This window comes from Diceros bicornis, chromosome 10 (genome assembly GCF_020826845.1).
Source record: "Diceros bicornis minor isolate mBicDic1 chromosome 10, mDicBic1.mat.cur, whole genome shotgun sequence".
Taxonomy (NCBI): Eukaryota; Metazoa; Chordata; class Mammalia; order Perissodactyla; family Rhinocerotidae; genus Diceros; species Diceros bicornis.
Window position 1 is genome coordinate 59,582,749 of NC_080749.1, and position 22,807 is coordinate 59,605,555.

A 22,807-nucleotide genomic window follows, 5' to 3' on the forward strand; every position below is an offset into this window, starting at 1 on the left:
CATACTTACTAGTCACTGCCAATGTTTGATTCTTCTGCTCTAGAAGAAAATTCCTTGTTTACAATTAGTTAAGATATTATATTCTTACTATCTTAGTGTTTGACAAAAAAATAACTCAAAGTCAGGTTAATACTGTTAATTTAACAAAAAACTATAGTTTAAATAGACTAAATAAAAGGATGCTATATTATTTGCACTGTTCCTACAATCATCTTAAAAAAATCAATAGCTAATTAAAAAAAACCTTTGAAAGAATAATCTTAGCCTTAGTAATTTTAAGGGCCTAAAGAAATGTTTTCACAGTATGTTGTCTTCCCTTTGCAAACCAGATCATATTTCGTATAATGCTTCACACTACAATCACACGGGTTAGTCATTTGCAGGATGTACAACAGGGTTTTAAAAAATCTGCTAAGGTAAAAACTTTGAAAGACAAAGTTCAAAGCTGCATAGCTGGAAGCATTCTAGGACAGAACCTTAAACGTGACTGAAATCACTGGTGTTTATTTACATTTTTTGATAGTCTAATTGTAGACCAGCGGTTCTCAACCTGGCTACATATTAGAATCACACGCGGAGCTTTTGAAAACTATCCACTCCAGGCTAACTGAATCAGAATCTCTGGGGTTTGGACCTGGGCACAGGAATTGTTTCCAAGTCCCCAGCTGACCATAATGTACAGCTAGGATTCAAAACCATTGTCCATGTCTTTACACTTATTAACACAGACTAAAATATTAAGGTATCATTTAGCACTAGTAACATTTTATTCTTAAAGAACCATCATTCGACCATATGTAAATCTTTAAATTATCTAGCAGTATTCCAATATTTAAGTCCATTATTCAACAAGGAGTAGGTCCTCCACAATTGTTTGCTGGTGATGCAGATATTTTAACAAGTAAAATTATAATGATTACCTTTAGAAGGAATATGGGATTATAATAGTGCAGAATATATTATTTTGACATTTTACAATAATTCCAGCTTTAAATCCTCCAAAACAAATGATGATGCAGTCAAATAACCTAATAGAGCTTGCAAGCTACAAGGTGATGGGAACTATAGCCTTGAGATGAAGGATTACAGCATTTCAGGCAGACAAACAAACTGATCAAGGCCATGGTATGGAGCCAGCAGAAGTGCAAAATCTGTCTAGAACACTCAGTATGACAATGTGATGGAGACAAACAGGAGTAGTTGGAAATGGGGAGAAAAGCTAAGATTGTGTATAGCTTGAGAAGGTCTCTCAGTGACAGACTAAGAAACTTAGACATTAGTCTACAGGCAATGGAGAGTCACCGGAGGTTTTTTAAAAAGGAATGACAGGATGTTCCACTTCTGAGAAGATAGAGTAAACGTACTTCATCCTATTCCTCCCACTAAGTGCAACTGAAAACCCTAGACATTACACATAAAACAAATATAAGAAGTCTGTGAAAGGTGGAGAGAGGAAGTCCAATTGGCTAGGGACCTCAGGACCCAAGGAACAACTCAGTGGTGAGTTCCCTGGGTTTTCTTTTTGCTTCTTGTATCTCGGACTTGCAGCTGAAAAGCTGGCAACCTGGAAAGACCAACAGGCAAAGACAAAAAGGCCCCAACAAAAGCCTTTAGCTAAATGACCAGGAAGGGCAGTCTAGCAAGACAGAAAACTTTTAGACAATAACTGCGCAACTCCAGCCAAACATTACACAAAAAACTGTGATCCCGCCCCCACTAATACCAGCAAAGGCTGAATGGGAAGCCTAAACTTTCACCCTCACCAAGTATATAATAAGGCACACCAATACCCTCAGCAGGGTCGTGTCACAGAAGGCCAAGCAGGGATCCAAGACTTGCATCTGATAATGAGCTCACACCTTCCAGAACCACCCCCATCCCTGCTGTGTCAGTAGAGACCACATGGAAAGCTGTTAAGAATTATCTGACAAACATTTTAAAGCAGCCAGAATAAAAATGCTTCAAGGAGCAATTATGAACATGCTTGAAACAAATGAAAACACAGAAACCCTCAACAAAGAAACAGAAAAATCTCAGCAAAGAAACAGAAGGTATAAAGAAGAACCAAATGGAAATTTTACAACTGAAAAATACAATAACAATTAAAAAGCTCGGTAGGGGGCCGGCCTGGTGGTGGAGCGGTTAAGTTCTCACGCTCTGCTTCAGCAGCCCAGGGTTCGCTGGTTTGGATCCTGTGTGCACACCTACTCACCGCTCATCAAGCTATGCTAAGGTGGTGTCCTACACAGAAGAGCTACAACTCTACAACTATGACACACAACAATGTACTAGAGCTTTGGGGAGAAAAAAGAAAAGGAGGGAGATTGGCAACAGAGGTTAGCGCAGGGCCAACCTTCCTAAATAAAAACAAAAAGCTCAGTAGATGGACTCAAAGCAGAACCGTGGAGAGAGAGGAAAGAATCAGTGAACCAGAAGATAGAGAATAGAAATCTCCCAATGTTTTTTTTTTTTTGTGAGGAAGATCAGCCCTGAGCTAACATCCGTGCTAATCCTCCTCTTTTTGCTGAAGAAGACCCACTCTGAGCTAACATCTATTGCCAATCCTCCTCCTTTTTTTCCCCAAAACCCCAGTAGATAGTTGTATGTTATAGTTGCACATCCTTCTAGTTGCTGTACGTGGGACGCGGCCTCAGCACGGCCAGAGAAGCGGTGCATCGGTGCGCGCCCAGGCTCGGAACCCAGGCCACTAGTAGTGGAGAGCATGCACTTAACCACTAAGCCACGGGGCCGGCCCGAAATTTCCCAATCTTAATAACAGGAAAAAAATAGACAAAAACAAATGAAGAGATCTTCAGGGACCTGTGGGACTACAACAAAACATCTAACATTTATGTCACTAGAGTCCCAAAAGTAAAAGAGAAAGGGAGTGGGGGAGACTGAAAAAGTACTTAAAGAAATATGGTAAGAGACATAAAGCTACAGGTTCAAGAAGCTGAGTGAACCCTAAACTGGATAAACCCAAAAATATCTATGTCAAGTCACATCATAACTAAACTTCTGAAAACTAAGGACAAAGAAAGCATTCAGACAAAAACAAAACTTTACCCACAGGGGGAAAAAACAACTCAAATGACAGTGATTTCTCATCAAAAACCATGGAGGCCAGAAGGAAGTGGCCCAATATAATTCAAGTGCTGAAAGAAAAGACTGTCAACCCAGAATCCTGTACTCAGCAAAAATATCCTTCAGTCATGAGCAGGAAATCAAGACCTTCTCAGATGAAGAAAAACTAAGCAAATTTTTCATCCACAGACATACCCAAAAATAAGTTCTCTAAACAGAAAAAACAAATGATAAAAGAAGAAACTTTTTGAGTATCAGGAAAGAAAAAAGAAAAGCGTAAGCAAAACTATGGGTAAACACAATAGGCTTTCTTTGTCCTCTTGAGTTTTCTAAATTATGTTTGACAGTTGAAGCAAAAGTTGTAACTGTCTGATGTGATTCTAAATGTACGTACAGGAAACATTTTAAGACAATTATAAAGAGGGAAGGGTAAACGGACATAAAGGGAGATAAGGTTTCTATACTTCACTCAAACTGGTAAAATAATGACAACAGTAGACTGTAATAAGTAACGTATACATAATGTAATACCTATAGCAGACACCAAAAAAGATATACAAAGAGATACATCTAAAACACAACAGATAAATCAAAATGGAATTCTAAAATATGCTCAAGTAACCCACAGGAAGAAAAGAAAAACAGAAAACAAAAAATAAAATGGTACACTTAAGCCCTAACACATCTACAACTACATTAAATATAAAGTCTAAATTCATTAAGTCTAATTAACAGAGTGAGTTAAAAATCATGACCCAACTATATGATGTCTACAAGAAACTCACTTCAAAAATAATTATAAAGGCACGGTGAAGGCAAAGGATGGAAAAAGATAAATCACGTAAACATTAACCAAAGGAAAGTAGGAGCGGTTATATTGATGTCAGATAAAGTAGACTTCAGAGCAAAGAAAATTATCAGAGACAGAGAGGTATCTTATAGAACGATAAAAGGGTCAATCTATCAAGGCATAGCAATTCTAAACACACAGATGCCAAATGACAGAGCTAAAAAATATGTGAAGCAAAAACTGAAGGAACTGAAAGGATAGACAAATCCACAATCACGGCTGGAGCCTTCAACATCCCTCTCTCGACATCTGACAGAACAACTAGACAGAAGTCAGCAAGGATATACAACTCAACAACACTGTCAACCAACAGGATCTACAGGATCTAGTCAACATTTATAGAACACGCTACCAAACTACATCAGAATATGTATTTCTTTCTTTAATGCCCACGGAACATATAAGACAGATCACACCAACATAAACCCTGGGCCATAAAGCACACCTCAACAAATTTAAAATAACTGAAATCACACAGAGTATCTTCTCTGACCACAACAGAATCAAACTAGAATTCAATAATGGAAAGATGAAAGGAAAATCTTCAGCCACTTGGAAACTAAGTAATACACTTCTAAATACCCCATGGGTCAAATAGGAAGTCTCAAGGGAAATTTAAAAAAATACACTGAGGGGCCGACCCGGTGGTGTATCGGTTAAGTTCGAACGTTTCACTTCAGTGGCCCGGGGTTCACCGGTTCGGATCCTGGGCATGCACCTACTCACCCATCGCTCATCAAACCATGCGGAGGCGGCAACCCACATAGAAGAACTAGAAAGACTTATAACTAGGATGTACAACTATGTACTGGGGCTTTGAGGAGGAAAAAAAAAAGAAAAAAGAGGAAGATCAGCAACAGATATTAGCTCAGGGCCAATCTTCCTTAAAAAAAAAAAATACACTGAACTGAATCAAAATAAAAATACCATGTATGAATGAAAATAAAAATACAAGGTATTAAAAAATACGGAACACAGTCAAAGCAGTGAAAGGAAACTCATAACACTAAATGCATACACTAGAAGAGGAAAAATCTCAAATCAATAATTTAAGCTTCTACCTTAAGAGAAGAGGGAAAAATCCAAAGCTAGCAGGAGAAAAAAGGAGCAAAGAAAAAAAAAAGAGAAAACACATATTACCAATATCAGGAATGAAACAAGAATATCACTACAGCCTGCAGACAGCAAAAGAATAAGGGAATACAACTCCACCTCTACACACTTTGATTTGACAACTCAGACTGAATGGGCCACTTCTTCAAAAACACAAATTACCATAAATCACTTGATATAAAACAGATAATATGAATAACTCTTTAAAGGTTACCAAGGAAAATGAATTTATAATTTATAAAGCTCAAAAAAAAAGAAAAATTCTCTGAGCCCACGTGGTTTTCAGCAGAGAAGTCTACCAAATGTTTAGAGAGAAATTAATATCAACTCTACATAATCTATTCCAGAGATAAGAAGAAGAGGGAACACTTCCCAATTTATTTTATGAAAATAGTATTACCCTGATACCAAAACTAGACAAAGACATGAATATAAATGTAAGAATCCCTAATGAAACAGCAGCAATAGTATTCAGCAATATACAAACAGATGATACAAAATGATCAAGTGGGGTTTATTCCAGGGATGCAAAGCCAGTTCAAAACTTGAAAATCAATGTAATCCACCATATTACCAAACTAAAGGAGAAAAATCACATAATCATACTAATTGTTGCAGAAAATACAATGGGCAAAACAATACTCAATTGTGATAAAAACTCTTAGAAAACTATGAATAGAGGGGAACTCCCTCAACCTGATAAAGAGCTTGTATAAAAAAAACTTACAGCTAACATTATACTTAATAGTGAAAGACTGAATGCTTTTCCCTAAAATGAGGAACAAGGCAAGTATGCCTAGTCTCTCCAATCTTATTCGACATAGTGCTCCAAGTTCTAATTAATGCAATAAGACATGAAAAAGAAACGGGGGCATACAGATCAAAAGGGAAGAAATAAGTTTGCCCCTCTTTGCAGATGATATAACTGTCTATGTAGGAAATCCCAAGGAATCTATCAAAAAATTCCTAGAACTAATAAATGAGTTCAGCAAGGTTGCAGGATACAACATAACACACAAAAATCAATTGTATTTCTATATACTAACAATGAACATGTAAACACTGAAATACAACACCATTTATAACTACTCCAAAAATGGAATACTTAGGTATAAATCTAACAAAACATGTACAATACTTCCATGCTGAAAACTACAAAATGCTGATGAGAGAAATCAAAGACCTATAAAAAATGGAGAAACATACAATGTCCATGGATTGGAAGACTCAATATAGTCAAGATGTCAATTCTCCCCAAATCGATACATGGGTTTCATGCAATTCCTAGCAAAATCCCTGCCATCAAGATTCTTTGTGACTATAGACAAGATTATTCTAAAATTTATATAGAAAAGCAAAGAAACTAGAATAGTTAACGTAATTTTGGAAAAGAATGAAGTAGGAGGAATCAATCTACCACATTTCAAGACTTATTATATACCTATAGTAATCAACACTGTGGCACTGGTAAAGGGATAAACACATAGATCAATGGAACAGAGAAGAGAACCCAGAAATAAAACACAAATATGCCCAATTGTCTGACAAAGGTACAAAAACAATTCAATGGAGAAAAATTGCATTTCCCACAAATGGTGCTGGAGTGCCTAGATATCCATAGGCAAAAATAATGAACTTTGATCACATCTTATATAAAAATTAATTCAAAAGGGATCATGGACTTCAATGTAAAATAGAAAACTGTAAAACTTTTAGAAAAAAGTTTTCTAAAACTTTAGGACTCAATTTTCAGGATCTAAAACTAGGCTAGACTTGACACCAAAAGCACAACCCATGAAAGGAAAAACTGAAAATTTGGACATCATCAAAATTAAAAATTTTGCTCTGTGAGGGCCGGCCCCGTGGCTTAGAGGTTAAGTACACGCGCTCCGCTACTGGCGGCCCAGGGTTCGGATCCCAGGCGCGCACCGATGCACCACTTCTCCGGCCATGCTGAGGCTGCGTCCCACATACAGCAACTGGAAGGATGTGCAACTATGACATACAACTATCTACTGGGGCTTTGGGGGGAAAATAAATAAATAAAATTATAAAAAAAAAAAAAATTTTGCTCTGTGAAAGACCACAAGAAGAGAATGAAAAGATAAGCTACAGAGTAGAAAAAAATATTTTCAAACCACATATCTGACAAGGAACTAGTATCTACAATATATAAAAGAATGCTTGATACTCAACAGTAAAACAAAAAAAATCAATCCAAATAGAAAATGGGCAAAAAACATGAATAAACATTTTACCAAAGAGGACATACAGATGACAAATAAGCACATGAAAAGATGTTCAATATTATTAGCCACCAGGAAAATGCAAATTAAAACCACAATGAAACATCACTGCACACCTAATCAGAACATAAAATTAAAAAGTCAAATAAAAAAAAAATGCTGCCAACAACGCAAAAAAACTGGATGACTCACTGTCTTAATCTGCTAGGGCTGCCAAAACAAAATACCACAGACTGGGTGGCTTAAACAACAGAGTTCTAGAGGCTGGAAGTCCAAGATCAAGGCGTGAGCCAGTTTGGTTTCGCCTGAGGCCTCTCTCCTTGACTTGCAGACGGCTGCCTTCTCACTGCATCCTCACAGGCTCTTTCCTCTGCGTGTGCATATCCCTCAAGGATGTGGGTCCAAATTTCTCCTTCTTATAAGGACATCAGTCAAATTGGATTAGGGCCCACTCTAAAGGCCTCATTTTAACTTAATCACCTCTTCAAAGACCCTTTCTCCAAATATAGTCACATTGTAAGGTATCAGGGGTTAGGGCTTCAACATATGAATTTGAAGGGGGACAAAATTCAGCCCATAATGCTCACACAATCTAGTGGGAATGTAAAATGGTATAGCCACTCTGGAAAACTGTTTGGCAACTTCTTAAAAAAACCAAACATGTAACCACCATATGACCCAGCAATTGCACTCCTAATCATTTATCCCAGAAAACTGAAGACTCGTGTTCACACAAAAACCTACACACAAATGTTCACAGTAGCTTTAGCCATAATAGCCAACAACTGGAAACAACCTAGATGTCCTTCAATGGGTGAATGTTTAAACAGTGGTACATCCAGACCATGGAATACTACTCAGCAATTTAAAAAGAACAAACTATTTAACCATGCGATAACTTAAATGAATATCCAGACGATTATGCTGAATAGAAAAAGCTAATCCCAAAAGTTTACATACTGTAGATTCCATCTATATAGCACTCTTCAAATGACAAAACTACAGAAATGGAAAATAGATTAATGGTTGCCAAGTGTTAAGGAGAAAGGAGGTAGGCAGGAAGGAAGTAGGTGTGGCTACAGAAGGAAACTCTATATCTTGCTACATACGGGTGGGAAACTTCGATGAAACCTTTTTGCACTTTCTAATCTTTGAATGATGTGCTCTGAAATAAATTAGAAGACTATTAATGGTCAAATAGGGGTGGATGGGGAGATTTTAGTTACCTTCTGTGAGATGATTAACGAGGGCCAGGCACTGTGCTAAGCCAGACTTACCCTGGCTCCAACACCTGTGCTTCCCTTCACCAGGCTGCACTCATTTCTTAAATGTCACCCAAAGTTAAAAACCGCAGTGTCCAGCATGATCCTGCACAAAAGATGGAAGTTACAAAACTACCTCTCCTCTTCTACCAACATTCTTATTTCCTTAGTATCTGATCTCAGCCAAGTATTAAGGAGAAAAGCTATAATTATCTGCTTAAATGAGTCACACTAAGGTATAAGTAACTGATGGGCTTAAATATTCTCACAATGTACAAAAGCAGCTTAAGTTGAATGGCATTTCAATAGAAATTGTATGTGTAAGATAGAATGAACTGTAGTCCAAGTGTTGTCACCTGTTTAATTCAGATGCCCTAAAGCATCCACTCCCCATTTCTGATCTTGGCGTTCTTAGGTATTTTGAATGTAGATTGGAAACAAATTCTAAATTACAAAGTAGTCCTAGTAGCTTCCATCTCCCCACAACTCAGGATTGTATGTCTGGTTAGCTGCTCGTCCTATAAGGGAGGAAATATTTGGAATAGAGATTTCATCTGTCTGTGAGTAAAGATAATCCAGAACCTGGCAAAAACGGTAAAAATCCACGTTTGCCTTCTCAGCTGCCTCTAAATTTCCCTTTCTCCTGCCTTCTAAGTTCTCTACCACCCCCAGGGCATCCTTGATACCTCCTGCCCCTGGGAGGCCACTGTCTTCCAGCTTCCCCTATCAAAACAGAAAAGGACCTAAGGGCTAAACTCAAGTCTTTTAACAGACTTACACTTTGCACAGACTTGTAGTTTAAGGCAGTGAAGAGAAATGTTCACCTTTTGGGATGGCTTGGTTTACTGAGGGAGCAGGAGCTTTGTTTAATTTGCTGAGTCCACTAGGAAAATCGCTTAGTACTGATACCATGCCTGGGGGAACTGGGTCAAGACTTAATAGGTTACTTGAGCTCTCCTTTGCCCTCTCCACTCTTTTAACCTTAATCATTTGGAAGCAAAGAATCTCAAATTCCAAGAATCTAGATTCCATTTTCCAGGTGTCTACTTCCTTCTCCTGGTTTGATATCCCTTTCCTTCTTTGAGAATGGTGGTGACTTTGTAACTCCTCCTGCTCTCCAACTCCCAGCAACCTGTTCTCACAGCCCAGAGTTCTCGAAGCCTCCAGCATATGAGGGGTAAAGGAACTATGAAGGTCTGGGGGGATGGGTGTGGATAACTCATGAGTGGCTAGGGTGAGCTCATGGACTCCCAAATTAAGGAAAAGAGCAAAAGACCATCACCCCTACTACCACCCTATTCAGCTGATGTAAAGTAAGATTCAGCACTTTTGTTTTTTACAAAGTAGCTAGGGGGTGGATTGGGGGAGGCAGTTTAATGATAATAATTATTAAACAGTACACAGTACATGATATCAGGAAAAAACTACTGACTGGCAATGATTATATATACTGGAGAATGCAATGGGAAAGGAAAGCTTCTAAAATTGGATCTTAAAGTTAATTACAATAATATATGTGAACTGCTTTTAATTTCTGCCTAATTGTTATGCAACATAATGAACATGCACATCATAAAAGATGCGTCAGATTAACTTTCAGTTTTACTTTAATGCAACTGCATCCTTTCCTTCCAATCTCCACCCCTGCAGCTTCATTAACTGTTGGCTGCAAATGCAGCATGGTGATTCCTCTTAAAACTTTTTAGAAAACAATTACCAAGACACTATGCTGTCACACCAGAAGAGAGGCCAGTAACTTCATGTCACTTTCAGATTGTCCATCTTGCAACCACAGTATTACTTCCTTCCCAGATCCAAACTATTCCTTATTTAGTTACTACAATTATTTACCCCAAACAACATTTTTTATCACTTCCCAGCTGATGAAGCACAAGCTGTTTCACAACAAGCAGTATCAAAATCTAAACTCTTAAATGGCTCAATGAAAAGATGCTCAAATTAATTCACAATAAAAAATACACACCAATAGACTGGCAAAGATCAAACACTTTGGTAACATGGATATAGCAACACAGATGTTCTCATATATCCCTAGTGGGTATGCAAAATGGTACAACCTCTATGGAGGGAAATTTGGCAATATCTATCAAAATTATAAATGCAAGTACCCATTTCTAGGAATTAATCTTACAGTATACCCACCTGCCCCACCAGTGTGTGTCAAATAACATATACAAAGTTATTCATTGCAGTATTACTGTAAGGACAAAAAAATTAATAACAATAATAGCAAACACTTATCTAGCACTTAGTACAGTGCCAGACACTGTTCTAAGCACTTGAACATTTAATCCTCCCAACAATCCTATGAGGCAGGATGCTTTTAACACCCCCACTGTACAGACGGAGAAACTTAAGAGGCCAAGTAAAAATAGCCCAAGATCACATAGGTCATGTGGAGCCAGGATTTGAACCCAGGTAGCGTAGCTTTAGAACCCAGTTCTCTGAACTATTATGATATACTAAACCATCTAAACATATATCAATAGTGGAAAAGTTGAATAAAATATATGGTACATCCATTTAAAAGAATATTACACCTTTAAAAAGAAAGCTCCTTTAATTCCCCTTCCTACTTTGAGGGTGGGCTGAACCTAGTGACTCGTTTCCAAAAATAAAGTACAGAAAGGGAAAAATAGTAACTTTACAGTGGAGAAACCTGGCAAACACTACCTTAACCAAGTGACCTAAGGTAACATCACCAGTGATGTCATGTAAATATCAGGTACTCCTTCACGTGACATGATGAGAAGGGCAACTCAACTGTATTATTTCCAAAAATCCACAGCTCCATTCTAATCATGAGGAAAACAAGAGACAAACCCAAGGTGAGAAACATTCTATATAATATCTAACCAGTATCCCTCAAAACTGTCAGGGTCATAAAAAAACAAGAGACTGAGAAACTGTCAGAAGAGAACAAGAAGACATGACAACTAAATGCAATGTGGTATTCTGAATGGGATCATGAAACAGAAAAAGGACATTAACAAAAAAACTGGTGATAGCCAAATAAAGTGTGGAGTTTACTTAACAGGAGGTACTGATGTTGGTTTCTTAGTTTTGACAAATGTACCACAGTAAGATGATAACATTACGGGAAACTGAAACCGGGTGAGGGGTATACGGAAACTTTTTGTACTATTTTTGCAACTTCTCTGTAAACCTAAAATTATTCCAAAGCAAAAAGTTTATTTAAAAAAAAAAAATAAGAAAGCTCTTGTGTATTGATATAAAAAAAAAAATCTCCAAGAAGTGAAAAACGGAAGGCGCAGCATAGAGTGTACAGTATGGAAGAAGCAGGATGTACATAGGTATAGAAATATCATTTGTGCAAAATGGATGGGAAAGCACATATGTAAACATAAAATATTTCTGGAGGAATACATAAGAATCTGATGAACCTGGTTGATTTTGTGAAGGAGAGGACGCAGTAGCTGAGGAACAGGAATAAAAGGAAGATATATATTTTTTTGTGTGTGTGTGAGGAAGATCAGCCCTGAGCTAACATCCATGCTAATCCTCCTCTTTTTGCTGAGGAAGACCGGCTCTGAGCTAACATCTATTGCCAATCCTCTTCCTTCCCCCCACCCTCCAAAGCCCCAGTAGATAGTTGTACGTCATAGTTGCCCGTCCTTCTAGTTGCTGTATGTGGGACGCGGCCTCCGCATGGCCAGAGAAGCAGTACCTCGGTGCACGCCCGGGATCCCAACCCGGGCCGCCAGTAGCGGAGCGCGCGCACTCAACCACCAAGCCACGGGGCTGGTCCAAAAGGAAGACTTTTTAATGCATCCTCCTGCACCTTTTTAATTTTAAAACACACAAATGTATTACTTATTCTAAAATAATTAACTTTTGGGGGGCCAGGCCCAGTGGCGTAGCAGTTAAGTTCGCATGCTCTGCTTCGGTGGCTCAGGGTTTGCAGGTTCAGAACCCGGGCGTGGACCTACGCACCGCTTATCTAAGCCATGCTGTGGCGGCATCCCATATAAAGTAGAGGAAGATAGGCATGGATGTTAGCCTAGGACCAGTCCTCCTCAGCAAAAAAGAGGAGGACTGGCAGATGTTAGCCCAGGGCCAATCCTCCTCAGCAAAAAAGAGGAGGATTGGCAACAGATGTTGGCTCAGGGCTAATCTTTCTCAAAAAAAAAAAAAATTAACTTTTAAAATGAAAACAATGACAAGGACCTGAACTAAGGCGAAGCACTGGAAATAATATAGGGGACTAATCAGAGAGAATTTTAGGAGATAAAAAAGAAAATCTAACCTCCATCTATCTGTTAAGGCTTCCCACACCCCCTTCCTCACTTTTTCCACCAACCTCATTTCTCGTTAATGCACTGCAGACATTTTATTCTAGCTGAACCAATCGGACTGCCAACCCCAACAAGTCACCAGCTTGTTCCCCAAATCCACATCTCTCCTGGCAAAATCTAGCTCTAAACTTAAAAAGCCACCCACCTATTGTGCTCTTCAGCATCCTGCATATTTGTCTATAACAAGGATGGCAAATCCAGGCACTCAGGCCATCACTCCTCCTACGCCCTTGACGACAACAACACTGCTCAATGATCACAGCAGCCTTTTCCTCTAAATCCACACGCTGCCTCCAACTACTTCTTTTATTTTTTTTTTTTGTGAGGAAGATCAGCCCTTGAGCTAACATCCGTGCTAATCTTCCTCTTTTTGCTGAGGAAGACCGGCTCTGAGCTAACATCTACTGCCAATCCTCCTCCTTTTTTTTCCCCCCAAAGCCCCAGTAGATAGTTGTATGTCATAGTTGCACATCCTTCTAGTTGCTGTATGTGGGACACAGCCTCAGCATGGCTGGAGAAGCGGTGCGTCGGTGCGCGCCCAGGATACGAACCCGGGCCGCCAGTAGCGGAGTGCACGCACTTAACCGCTAAGCCACGGGCCGGGCCCCCCAACTACTTCTTAACATAGTGTTCCACGCAGCCACAATTATCAATCAAAGCTGGCCCATGAAATAAAACCTATTTGCCATATCTGGTCTCTACTACATTAATCTGTTTGCTTTGATATTTTCCTACATGGATTTCATGTATATTTATTTATACATACCCCTATTTTGTTCTGAAAAGGATTAATGAGACTTACAAGAACACATGAACTATAAAAAGTTAATAAATTAAAAAATAAAGGCAAAAGAATAAAGAAAACAAAAATGGTGCCAAGAAAAAGGCTAAAAAAATGTACAGATAAAAACCTATATGCCTGCTCTGGGTAGGCCACAAATCTGGCTCTGGCTTTCTAGTAGCCATCACAAAAGGAAACCCCAGTCCACGGCCTAGGAGATAAACAAAAAAGCACTCAGAAGCGGAACTATTCTTGGTACTTAGACCAAACAGTAATTTTTATAAAACAAAGAGAACAGTATAGAATGAATAAGATATTCAAGAAACACAACTCCCAGTTTTCAAAAGGTTGGGTTGTTTCTGATAGTATCCATCAGGAGAGACCTATGGTATCTTAACAAAGCCCAATGAAGCAAAATTGATTTTACAAAGAGCAGGCACAATCTTTAAGAACTGCTGTGTCCTTTTGCTTGGTTTCCTCCTTCACTGTCTTCCTAACTAAATATAAATAAACTCCTTGAAGACAAGAACCTTGATTTCTCACTGTTACATATAGGTCATGATGCTTTGCATTCTGCAAAAGAGAAGCATTCGATATCAGTGAGAATTTACGTAGTGCAATTTAAGCCTACTCTGATAAAAATTCTCTAAACTAAACATAGGAATTCCCACTCCTACTAAATAGAATAAAAATGGTAACTGAAGCCTCAATAAATAGAATTTCTAAACCTCTATACTATTACTGAATCAAACTTTAATTTGTGATGTTCCAATAGTATTTTTTGTTTTGCATATCCCTAGCACAAAGCTTGCAAAAATGCCAAATCAATATCACTGAATCTGATCAAATAAAATGAAACCCACAGCAGCAAAAGCTTTGGCAACTCCTATCAAAGGAAAGACAATATTACTATCTTTCAAGAATATAATCAATAGCTCTTTACAAACCAGCTGACAAAGGCAGGTTCATTTTTTAAATGACTTCGCAAGTCTGCTAGCAGACGATGAATTATAAAGCAGATTTTCCCTACTTCTTTCCAAGAATCTGTAGTTTCTGTAAATGCCAAACTGCCAAAGAACTGTAATTCCCAGTTCTTCCACACATACACATACACACGCGCGCACACACACACCCCACTATCAAACAAGCTTATATTTCCCTTTATGACCACTACCTACCCCCTCTCTCCTTTACCTGGTCAAATTGGAAATGCAATGAAGCCTAATAAATTATTTAGGTAAAGCGATTATGAGCAACACAAGTATTAAAAAACTTAAATTATTACTTTTAAGCCTAGGCATTAGGATGCTTTAACAATCCTCTATTTGTATTTTATTAACGGAAATCACTTATTAATAAGTAGTCTCATCATGCATTGGTTTAGTTTTTTTATATACTTGGTATTTCTGTATGTAGGGCACACCCTATTATCCCCAGGAGGGGATGGTTGTAATGAGTGAAAGAACATGGTTAGGACTGGGGGAGTCCACCAAATGGACCTCAGAAAATCCAATTCTGTGCCTTTGTTTCTTCATCTATTAAAATGGGAAATGACAATCATCTCTATCTGCTAGAATTATTGAGAGAATTAAATGAGGTAAGATTTGTAAACTGCTTAAGAAATGCATACAAAATAGATTCTCAATAAGTGTTAGTTCTCTTGCTTCTTATAAGTAAGGAAACAGAAAGAGCTAAGCAGGTGACTTGTCCAAGGCCATTGACTAGCAAGTGTAATACACAGGCTAAAACTCGGACATAGGGCCTAACGTTCTTTCCACTACACCAAGCGGCCGTAAAACAGCAGAACCTAACACCTCATGTTCATCACTATTGGGCACTCACTACATACAAAGAAAAAAATTAACAATTTGAACACCTCTTAGATGCCAGGCACTATACTAATCTCTTTCCACATAACTACCCTATAAAGTAGGTGTATTTATCCCATTTTACCAAGAGAAATTGACTTGTCCAAAGTCACAAGGCTACTAAGTGATAATACAAGATTAATCCAGGTCTGTTTACTCCACTACTTTTCCCTACTATCCTGCCTCAAGAGAGTGCAGGTAGAAATGACTGTCCAGGGCCGGCCCCGTGGCTTAGTGGTTGAGTGCGCGCGCTCCGCTACTGGCGGCCCGGGTTCGGATCCCGGGCGCGAACCGACGCACCGCTTGTCCGGACATGCTGCGGCCGCGCCCCACATACAGCAACTAGAAGGATGTGCAACTATGACATACAACTATCTACTGGGGCTTTGAGGAAAAACAAGGAGGAGGATTGGCAATAGATGTTAGCTCAGAGCCGGTCTTCCTCAGCAAAAAGAGGAGGATTAGCACGGATGTTAGCTCAGGGCTGATCTTCCTTACAAAAAAAAAAAGAAAAGAAATGACTGTCCACTAAAATTAAATTCTCATCACCTGGAAATTTTTTTAGATCCTTTCAATTTATTAGTGGAAGCCATCCCTAGCTCCACCATCCTTTCTCCTTAAATTTGTTCTTGTTAGGCTAAAACAATTTACAATAACTACGGTGACAAATTCACATTTGTATAGCATGTTGCAGTTCAGTATTATAAGGTTTTTCATTTTTATTAGATACAACTACTGAGGTTTTTCACATATTAACTCACATCTCATTTAATACTTTCATGATTCCTATGAGGTAGGGATTATTACTATGTTACAGATAAGAAAACCAAAGTTTGAAAAGGGTAACTTGCCTAAGGTTATGCAACTATTACATGTAAGACTTTCCCCTGGATCTCTCAGAGAAAAGCACATATACTCCTGCATCCATTGATTCACTCAATCATTTGCTTTTGTCAACTTACTCATCAGAGCTGGGGGAAGGGAAGTGTGTGTATGGAAGGATTCCTTCACCAAAAATGTAATAGAAAATAAGGGCAGAAACCTGATAGAACAATAAAAACAGGAAAAATTAGAAAGGTTGTCTCAGATCTCTTCCCTCCCCCAAAGCTGTCAGGTGATTTCTAATAAATGTTTACAGGGCAGACATTTTAAGCTATTCCAGAGCACAGGGGGAAAAAGGAGAGTTTCCCAATTCATTCTCAGAGGCTGGCTTATCTCGACACCAAAACCAGGCAAGGATAGCAAACCAAAAAGGAAACATAAACATTATGTTTACCCTTTGTGACTACGGATGCAAAAGTCTTAATATATTTAAATGAAAAACAAAGGAATATACGTAGTATGATCCCATTTGTAAAAAAAAAAAAAAAAAAAATTGTAAACACATACATATGTTTGTAGGTATGGCTGGATATCTAAAAGTATATTTGTACACAGAGACACATAAATGCAAAGATATAGGTTTGGAAATATAAACCCCACACTGTTAACAATGGTTGCCTGTGACAGGAGTGGTCTTAAGGGTGAAGAAAGGGAAGGGGACAAGAAGTAAAGGGAGGGGCCGGCCCCGTGGCTTAGCGGTTAAGTGCTCGAGATCCACTACTGGCGGCCCGGGGTTCGGATCCCGGGCGCGCACCAACACACCGCTTGTCCGGCCATGCTGAGGCCATGTCCCACATACAGCAACTAGCAGGATGTGCAACTATGACATACAACTATCTACTGGGGCTTTGAGGAGAAAAAGGGAAAAAAAAAAAAAAAGGAGGACAATTGGCAATGGATGTTAGCTCAGGGCTGATCGTCACAAAAAAAAAAGAAGGGAGATTTTCAGCTTTTACTCTGTATACCCATGTATTATGTGAATTTTTATAATTAACATGTATCATGTTTGACAATTAAAATATATAAATGAAAAGCAGGGCCTAAATATTCATTTGTCCTATCTCCTCTACTTGTTATAGTGAAAATTAATTCTTTTATGCACTCTTTGGGCATTCATTCATTTAATAAACACTCAGGGTGCAACTCCTACATGCGGGCAAGTACTTGTGCCAGCCACCAGGCACTTAGAGCCTATTTTTTTAAACCCAGATGGAACAACAGTTATACCATTCCCTAAGATACAGTGTTGAGTTTTAAGTCAAGTTCTAATTTTTATCACTTATTATTTTTTAGGTCATACACCAGGAATAAGAAATACTTTTTTTCTGAAATATGTCCTGCTTTTATACTAAAAAGAGTACCAAATCATTTTTATTTATTTATTTTTGCAATAAAAAAATGCATTTGTATTCATTTATTCAACAAAGGTTAGAGTCGCTATGTGTCAGGCACTATGCTGGACAATGGACATGCAAAGATGAATAAACAGGGGCCGGCCTGGGGGTGCAGCGGTTAAGTGCACCAGCTCCGCTTCGATGGGCCCGAGGGTTCTCAGGTTCAGATCCCGGGCACACACCCACCCACTGCTTGTCAAGCCATACTGTGGTGGCGTCCCATATAAAGTGGAGGAAGATGGGCACGGATGTTAGCCCAGGGCCAATCTTCCTGGGCAAAAAGAGGAGGATTGGCATCAGATGTTAGCTCAGGGCTGATCTTTCTCAAAAAAAAAAAAAAAAAAAAAAACCAAAGATGAATAAATAACATACCGCCTCTAAGGAGTTGAGAATGTTGCACACCTGCTATGTCTGATACAGACTAATACATAAAACCTGAAGTATGTACCTTAGTGATCCTGCACTTCAAAGTGAAATTGGCCAACTGCCCTGTCCAAAAATGAAAGTTAAAGTTTAACTCAGAAAAATTTTAATGTTTATGAAAAATGTTAAATTATTAAATTATTTTAAGGTTAAAGGGAATAAATTAGTGGGGAAGCAGAGAACATGGAAGCCAAAGGGGAACAGAAAGCACAATCTCTCAGTGAAAAGGGAGCTCTAGGATTAGCTACGCCACCAAGAAGCTGTTCCTGGGTTTAACTGCTCTGTGTCCCCACAGGAAATATGGAAATGATATCTATTAGGATATTATTAGGATATGAGAAAACAAAGACTTTATTTGAAAAAGCATAACAAAATCTGATGAATATGAGGCAGTGTGGCCACAACACCTGCTATTTTGTTATCTGGTTTAATTTTTTATTTATTTATTTTTCCTCCACTTTGTCAATGATTAGCCAAGCAAACTTGCAAACACAATTTAACTTTTGTCTGCCTCGTGAAGTGGAAAGAATGCAGAAAGCAGAGTCAGAAGACCTGAGTTTACATTCAGAACCTGACTCTTACTCTGTAAGGTTAAAAAAAACAGCAAATTATTTAACCTCTTTGCACCTTAGTTTCCTAGCAGTAAAATAGGGATAAACTTATCTTACAGGATTATTTCAAAGACTAAATGAGAAAATACATTTGAAAACATAAACTTAGAAACTATTATAAATTAAACAGACATTTTTCCAAAGAAGATACACAAATGGCCAATAAGAACATGAAAACACGCTCAACATCATTAGCCATTAGGGAAATGTAAATAAAAACCACAGTGAGATACCACTTCACACCCACTAGGATGGCTATCATCAAAAAGACAACATTAACAAGTCTTGGAGAAAATGGTACTCGCATACGTTGCTGGTGGAAATGTAAAACAGTGCAGCAGCTACGGAAAATAGTTTGGCAGTTCATCAAGAAGTTAAACAGAGTCATCATATGACCCAGCAATTCCACATCTAAGTATACAGCCAAGAGAATTGAAAACACATGTCCACACAAAAACTTGCAAAGGAGTGTTCATGGCAGCATTACTCATAACAGCCAAAAAGTGGAAACAAGCCAAATGTCCACCAACTGATGAATGGATAAACAAAATATGGCATGGCCATACAATGGAATATTATGTAGCTATAAAAAGAAATGAACTACTGATACATGCATAATATGGATGAACTCTGAAAATACTATGCTAAGTGGAAGACACAGAGGGCCACATATTGTATGATTCCGTTTATATGAGATGTCCAGAATAGGCAAACCCATAGAGACAAAAAGATTAGTGGTTGTCAAGTGTCGGGGAGGGGAAATGGGAGTGACAGCTAATGGGTATGGGATTTCTTTTCAGGATGATGAAAATGTTCTTGAATTAGTGACGATGTCTGCACTACCTTGTGAATATACTAAAATCATTGAATTGTACACTTTAAAAGAGTGAATTCTACGGTATATGCCTTATATCTCAATAAAAGAAAACTACTGTAGAAATTTAAGTTTCCGCTACTTTTCATTAGTAAATCTCCTACTTTTCTCAAGAGGTTGTTCCTGTTGCTTGTAACGGCTATGAAAGCTCTTTGAAGTTACATGTTACACAGATGAATGGTATTTTTAGTAAAGTAAAACTACTAATTATGCTAGAGAAACTTTCTACAGATTAGATTAGGTTGGTATAATTTTATTTCTTCAAAAGAAAAGTCCTTATTAATATCAAGTTTGTTTTTAGGGAGTATAAAGAGTTTCAAGGAGTCTTCATAGAGTACATTAAAAAATAGGTCAAAACGTAATATTTTCTGTTTTAATTAGTGGAAACTTGGTTTTCAAATATGTCCATCAATCAACTAAAACCCAAGCAGATGGAACTTTGCAACCTCTACCACTTTCCATGTTCTGCATTCTGCTGTCAGATTTCTAGGTCCATCACCAGCTCCTAATCTCGTCCACCAATTATTCCACCCAATTATTATTCACAGGGGTTAAAATGCTTGGTAAACTCTTCAAATGCAATCAACTCACTCCCTCATGTTGGGGAATTTATAGAGTAGGCCCAATTTTTAAGGTTAAATTTAGTCTGGATGGTTTGAACAAATATACAGTAAAATGATTTCCTGGAATTTGAGACATAAAAACAATCTATAGAGTTGTGTAATCCTTTCTAAATCCTTTGGAGATTTTTCTCATGTATTTGGTCATGGGGTAAAGACAGTCACCAACTTTTGTCCACACAAAGTATTATGTATAAAAGCTTCCTGGTTCTAGAACAAAGAAGTATTTTATTGCTCAAAGCAAAATGAAGATATTTTCCTTCCATTTAGTATTGTTATACTAAAATAGCATACCAATGAAACCAGCTAGGTAACAGCATGACCCAAGGTATGTAAACAAAGATAAACTGTTCTTTATTATGTATTCTTTCTTGGTGGGGGAGGAAAAAAGTTTCTCACAACCTAAGAAAATAAGGTTCATCAAGCCAAACAAAACCATACGGATTAATATTCTCCAATATGAGGGTATTTTGAGCGACAATTTTAATTTGAGAGTTTGCCAACTTATGCCAGGATGCATGGTGGGTATACTTGGCACACACAAAATGTGAAGTAAGAGCTGACCTGTCAAACAGCTGCTATCGAGTTACTCCCTCAACAGTACTTCCAACTTCTCGGGTGATCTCTGTGTAGAAGAGAAAGATGTCAAAGCACCAAGAGAACCACGGGGCTGTCACAGCAGCAGCAAGTCCATATCGTGAAACCCACCCGCACGCTCAAGAGCGGGCCAGACTGTGGCTCTTTTCTAATATAAGTCTATCTAACATAACACAAATAAATACATAACCAGGAATCCTTGCCAACCCTTTCTCCCTTTCCTTTGCGACTCCTCCAAAGGCTGGAGGGATGTTAGCATCCTGCAGGCCCTGGGAAAGCCAAGCCTCACCAGCGACAGACGCGTCCAGGAGCCTCGGCGCAGCCCGGGGGCCTCGGGCCGGCGTCCGCCCACCCACCGGGCAGGGCTGGTCACCGCCACACAAAGGACCAGCCGCGGGCGCTGGACGCAGGGACTCGCCCCGGGCCGGGAGCCACATCTGGTCCCTGCACGCCGGGAGGACGAGACCCGCCGGAAAACAGGGATTAACAACCAGACCTGTTGCACCATTCGGGTCCCCTTCACCCAGAAATGAACAAGGGCGCTCAGGACGGGGGACGCCGGCGGCCCGGGCTCTGCGGGCGGCGGCCGCACCCGGCAGGCGGCGCGAAGGCAGGGGGCGCCCGCAGGGCTCCCACCTCCGCCGCTTTGTCTGCGGTGGCGGCGGCGCGGGGGCGCCCCTCCCTCGGCCGCGCGGCCCCAGCGCCCGGCGGCCGCGCCGGCGAAGAAAGCGGGCCCGCCGCCGCCGCCTCCACCCGCCCGCGCTCGCCCCGGCCGCGGGGCCTGCGCGCTCCTCCCGCCGGGCCGCCCGGGCCGCGCGGCGGCCGCACTCACCTGGCTGGCGCTGGCGCGGGCGCTGTCGGCCGACGGCTCCGGGGCGGTAGGGAGGACGCGGGGACGCGAGGCAGGCGCGGGCGGAGGCGGAGGGCGAGGCGGGAGGAAGGCGGGCTGGGGGCGGAGCGGGCCTGGGCGGCGGCGGCTCCAGTCACTCGCGGCAAATCGCGTCCCGGCCCCTCCGTGCGTCAGGCGAGGGACGGCGGCGCGGGTGGCCCGGCGACCTCCCGCCACCCGCTGCCCGACCCGCGTCCGCGCGACCGCGCGCGCCCGGCTAGCGGCGGCACAGCGACCCCGCCCGGCGCGGGAAGGGGGCGGGGCGGAGCGTCCCCCGGGGGCTGGGGGAGGGGGCTGGGCGAGGAGGGGGCCGCCGACGCCCCCGGCAGACCCTGCGGTCCTCCCCGCGCGCCGAGCTCCCCAACCCGCAGGCAGTGTGGGTGGTGGAAGGAGCACTGGACCTAGAGTCAGGAAGCCTGGGCTTCGGGAAGGACCCCGTTACTCGACGTCTTGCAAGTCATTTGTTTCCTCTGTCCTCGTCCTGAAATATGTAGGTTCAAGTATATGGTCTCCAAGATTTTCAAAATTCTAATTGTCATCCTCGGTTTGTTGGGATTCCTTTGCCACCAAGTACCCAGTGCCAGGAGATGCCAGGAGACTGGTCTCCCTCACAGTCTGTGGTGTGGCTGAAGAATGAAGGCAGCTGGAGGGGAATGGGTTCTAGTGAGGACGGGCTGGATTCAGGGTATTTGTTTTTCTTTGGGGATCTTTCCATTGGACAGTCCAAAATGTATCCACACAAATGGCCATCTGATAATGGCTATTCCCCATCTTCACCAACCCTAGTTATTTTTCTCCAGAGTCCTCGTTTTTCTCATTTTATTGTGCAAATCATTTTTATGTCATTTCCTGAATTCAGTTCAAAAGAGTCATCAGCTAATACACACAAGCTCAGGGCCGCCGTGTGGTCCCAATCCCAAGCCTTCCATATTACTCACTCCGCCACTGCCTTCAGGATCACCTCATTCCATTGATA

General features: G+C 40.3%; 1 protein-coding gene across 6 annotated transcripts in view; it reads right to left on the bottom strand.

Annotated features, from left to right (window-relative positions):
* The window catches only part of SESTD1 (SEC14 and spectrin domain containing 1), a 136,983-nt gene extending 114,996 nt beyond the window's left edge, over nt 1-21,987 (bottom strand). For 2 of the 6 annotated variants that reach the window (XM_058549344.1, XM_058549345.1), the window contains exons 1-3: nt 21,775-21,986; nt 20,910-20,970; nt 8,520-8,661 (exon numbers count right to left, since the gene is read on the bottom strand). The gene's annotated coding sequence lies outside the window, so the exon portion shown is untranslated. Of the gene's footprint in view, nt 1-8,519; nt 8,662-8,911; nt 9,090-20,909; nt 20,971-21,774 lie in introns of those variants that run through there. The other 4 variants (XM_058549348.1, XM_058549343.1, XM_058549346.1 and 1 more) reach the window with 4 other exon arrangements.
* Between the last annotated feature and the right edge of the window lie 820 nt (nt 21,988-22,807).